At 36.9% G+C, this 4,758-nt stretch overlaps 1 non-coding gene across 1 annotated transcript; it reads left to right on the forward strand.

The window, feature by feature from the left end:
* The first annotated feature begins 2,590 nt into the window (after positions 1–2,590).
* LOC148574660 (small nucleolar RNA R71) lies at positions 2,591–2,698 on the forward strand. Its single transcript, XR_015905521.1, has one exon. It is a non-coding gene; the product is annotated as a small nucleolar RNA R71 (small nucleolar RNA).
* Positions 2,699–4,758: the final 2,060 nt, after the last annotated feature.

A 4,758-nucleotide genomic window follows, 5' to 3' on the forward strand; every position in this document is an offset into this window, starting at 1 on the left:
TATCCTCAGTTGCTTCCAATATTTATGTGGAGGGAAGTGCATCCCCTGAGGTATCTCAGGGATCTCTTGATTTGCAGCCACATGTTCTACCACTGAGCTATAGACCCTTGAGATGAATCTTCCCATCTCCCATGACTCGGAGGTGGAAGCCTTTATCTTCCCTTCCCCTTTTCTAGAGGTTTCTCCGGTCTTAGGTGCCATCAATGGTAATGGAAAAACAAAAAGCTTATGCTTTTACCACACCAAACTTAGAATGTTGCTCGCCCTCGAGCAAAAGAAGAAAGAATAGAAGAAGAAGAAGAAGGTATGGAGGAGATGGAGGGATGTGTGTATGGATGTGAGTGGTGAATGGAAAACAGAAGGGATGACCATGAATGGAGAGAGAGAGAGGGTGAGGTGGGTTGGGATCCTGTGAGATTCACAGATCCTGAGATGATCCTGTGGTGTCCATAGATCCTGAGGTGTCAAGGATTTATATCCCTGCACCCTTTAGGCATGTAAAACGCCCTTGCATACAATTCTGGCGTTTAAACGCCGAATTGATGCTTGTTCTGGGCGTTCAGCGCCCAGATGCTTGTTTCTGGCGTTCAGCACCAGCTTTCCTCACTGTGCATTTCTGGCGTCTAAACGTCATGATGCTGCTTGCAGAAACATGCTCTGTTCTGGCATTGAACGCCAGACAGATGCTCCTTACTGGCGTTTGAACGCCAGTAAGTCCTTCCTCCAGGGTGTGATTTTTCTTCTGCTATTTTTGATTCCGTTTTCAATTTTTATATTTATTTTGTGACTCCACATGATCATGAACCTAATAAAACATGAAATAACAATAAAAATAAAATTAGATAAATAAAAATTGGGTTGCCTCCCAACAAGCGCTTCTTTAATGTCAATAGCTTGACAGTGGGCTCTCATGGAGCCTCATAGATGTTCAGAGCATTGTTGAGACTCCCCAACACCAAACTTAGAGTTTGGATATGGGAGTTCAACACCACACTTAGAGTTTGGTTGTGGCCTCCCAACATCAAACTTAGAGTTTGACTGTGGGGGCTCTGGTTGACTCTGTTTTGAGAGAAGCTTACTGTGCCTCTTTTCCATGTTTACAGAAGGATGTCCTTGAGTTTTAAACTCAAGGGAGTCCTCATTCAATTGAAGGACTAGTTCACCTCTGTTAACATCAATCACAGCTCTTGCTGTGGCTAGGAAGGGTCTTCCAAGGATGATGGATTCATCCTCATCCTTCCCAGTGTCTAGGATTATGAAGTCAGCAGGGATGTAAAGGTCTTCAACCATTACTAACATGTCCTCTACTTGTCCATAAGCCTGTTTTCTGGAATTGTCTGCCATCTCTAATGAGATTTTAGCAGCTTGCACCTCAAAGATTCCCAATTTCTCCATTACAGAGAGGGGCATGAGGTTTATCCCTGACCCAAGATCACATAGAGCCTTCTCAAAGGTCATGGTGCCTATGGTACAAGGTATTAGGAACTTTCCAGGATCCTGTTTCTTCTGAGGCAATGTCAGTTGATCCAGATCACTTAGTTCATTGGTGAACAAGGGAGGTTCATCTTCCCAAGTCTCAATACCAAATAATTTGGCATTCAGCTTCATGATTGCACCAGGGTAGTTGGTAACTTGCTCCTTAGTAACATCCTCATTCTCTTCGGAAGAGGAATACTCATCAGAGCTCATGAATGGCATAAGGAGGTTCAATGGAATCTCTATGGTCTCTAGATGAGTCTCAGATTCCGTTGGTTCCTCAGAGGGAAGCTCCTTATTGATCACTGGACGTCCCAGGAGGTCTTCCTCCTCTTTTGTGGTTTCGGCCATGATGGTCATTTCAATGGCCTTGCACTCTCCTTTTGGATTTTCTTCTGTATTGCTTGGGAGAGTACTAGGAGGGATTTCAGTGATCCTTTTACTCAGCTGGCCCACTTGTGCCTCTAAATTTCTAATTGAGGACCTTATTTCATTCATGAAACTTACAGTGGCTTTAGATAGATCAGAGACTAAGTTTGCTAAATTAGAGGTATTTTGTCCAGAGTTCTCTGTCTGTTGCTGAGTGGATGATGGAAAAGGTTTACTATTGTTAAACCTGTTTCTTCCACCATTATTAAAGCCTTGTTGAGGCTTTTGTTGATCCTTCCATGAGAGATTTGGGTGATTTCCCCATGAGGGATTATAGGTGTTTCCATAAGGTTCACCCATATAATTTACCTCTGCTATTGCAGGGTTCTCAGGATCATAAGCTTCTTCTTCAGAAGATGCCTCTTGAGTACTGTTGGATGCAGCTTGCATTCCATTCAGACTCTGAGAAATCATATTGACTTGCTGAGTCAATATCTTATTCTGAGCCAATATGGCATTCAGAGTATTAATTTCAAGAACTCCCTTCTTCTGAGGCGTCCCATTGCTTACAGGATTCCTCTCAGAAGTGTACATGAACTGGTTATTAGCAACCATGTCAATGAGTTCTTGAGCTTCTACAGGCATTTTCTTTTAGGTGACTGGATCCACCTGCAGAAGTATCCAATGACATCTTAGCTAATTCAGACAGACCATCATAGAATATATCCAGGATGGTCCATTCTGAAAGCATGTCAGAAGGACACTTTTTAGTCAGTTGCTTGTATCTCTCCCAAGCTTCATAGAGGGATTCACCTTCTTTCTGTTTGAAGGTTTGAACATCCACTCTAAGCTTGCTCAGCTTTTGAGGAGGAAAGAACTTGGCTAAGAAAGCCTTGACCAGCTTATCCCAAGAGTTCAGGCTATCTTTGGGTTGAGAGTCCAACCACACTCTATCTCTGTCTCTTACAGCAAAAGGGAAAAACATGAGCCTGTAGACTTCAGGATCTACTCCATTAGTCTTAACAGTATCACAGATCTGCAAGAATTCAGTTAAGAACTGAAAAGGATCTTCAGATGGAAGTCCATGAAACTTGCAGTTTTGTTGCATCAGAGAAACTAATTGAGGTTTAAGCTTAAAATTGTTTGCTCCAATGGTGGGAATGGAGATGCTTCTTCCATGTAAATTAGAATTAGGTGCAGTAAAGTCACCAAGCATCCTCCTTGCATTATTATTATTTTTGGCTGCCATCTCTTTTTCTTGTTCGAAAATTTCTGAAAGGTGCTTGCTGGATTGTTGTAATTTAGCTTCTCTTAGTTTTCTCTTCAGAGTCCTTTCAGGTTCTGGATCTGCTTCAACAAGAATATTCTTGTCTTTGCTCCTGCTCATATGAAAAAGAGGGAACAGAAAATAATAATAATAGGGATCCTTTTTGCCCAGGTGTAGAGGTTCCCTTAGGTGAGTGGAAGAGATGTTAGTAAATAAATAAATAAATAGAATGAGATGAGAGAGAAAGAGGATTTTCGAAAATAGTTTTTGAAAAAGGTTAGTAATTTTCGAAATTTAAAATCAAAAATTAAAATAATTAGTTAATTAAAAAGAAATTTTGGAAAAGAGGAAGGTATTTTCGAAAATTAGAGAGAGAGAGAGAGTTAGTTAGGTAGTTTTGAAAAAGATAAGAAACAAACAAAAAGTTAGTTAGTTAGTTGAAACAAATTTGAAAATCAATTTTTGAAAAGATAAGAAGATAAGAAGTTAAAAAAGATATTTTAAAATCAAATTTTTGAAAAAGATATGATTATGAAAAAGATATGATTGAAATTAGTTTTGAAAAAGATTTGATTTTTAAAATTACAATTAATGACTTGATTCACAAGAAATCACAAGATATGATTCTAGAATTTAAAGTTTGAATCTTTCTTAACAAGCAAGTAACAAACTTGAAATTTTTGAATCAAAACATTAATTGATGATGTTATTTTCGAAAATTATGTGATAAAGATAAGAAAAAGATTTTTGAAAAATATTTTTAAAATTTTCGAAAATAAATAAGAAAAATGAAAAAGATTTGATTTTTGAAAAAGATTTTGAAAAAGATAAGATTTTTAAATTGAAAATTTGATTTGACTCATAAGAAACAACTAAGTTTTAAAAAGTTTTGAAAAATTCAACTCAAATTTTCGAAATTTATGAGTGAAAAGGGGAAAGATATTTTTTTTTATTTTTGAATTTTTAATGATGAAAGAGAAAAACATGAAAATGATGCAATGCATTAAAATTTTGGATCAAAACAATGAATGCATGCAAGAATGCTATGAATGTCAAGATGAACACCAAGAACACTTTGAAGATCATGATGAACATCAAGAACATATTTTTGAAAATTTTTATATGCAAAGAAAACATGCAAGACACCAAACTTAGAAATCTTTCATGTTCAGACACTATGAATGCAAAAATACACATGAAAAACAAGAAAAGATGCAAAACAAGAAAACATCAAGATCAAACAAGAAGATTTACCAAGAACAACTTGAAGATCATGATGAATGCAATGCATGAATGCAATTTTCGTAAAATACAAGATGAGTATGCAATTTACACCAAACTTGAAATTGACTTAAGACTCAAAAAAAAAACACAAAATATTTTTTATTTTTATGATTTTATAATTTTTTTTTGGATTTTTTTTGTATATTATTTTCGAAAAACATATAGAAAAAAGAAAATAAGGATTTCAAAATTTTTAATATGAATTCCAGGAATCTTGTACTCTTAGTCTAAAGCTCCAATCTGAGGGTTAGGCATGGCTTAATAGCCAGCCAAGCTTTAGTATGTAACTCAGACATGCCACAGCTGACATCCCAATTAACTTGCCTCTATGCTGATGATTGGAAGCCCCTATCCAAAAGAAT

Source organism: Arachis ipaensis, chromosome B2 (assembly GCF_059453495.1).
Source record: "Arachis ipaensis isolate K30076 ecotype BB chromosome B2, ASM5945349v1, whole genome shotgun sequence".
In the NCBI taxonomy this organism is placed as follows: domain Eukaryota; kingdom Viridiplantae; phylum Streptophyta; class Magnoliopsida; order Fabales; family Fabaceae; genus Arachis; species Arachis ipaensis.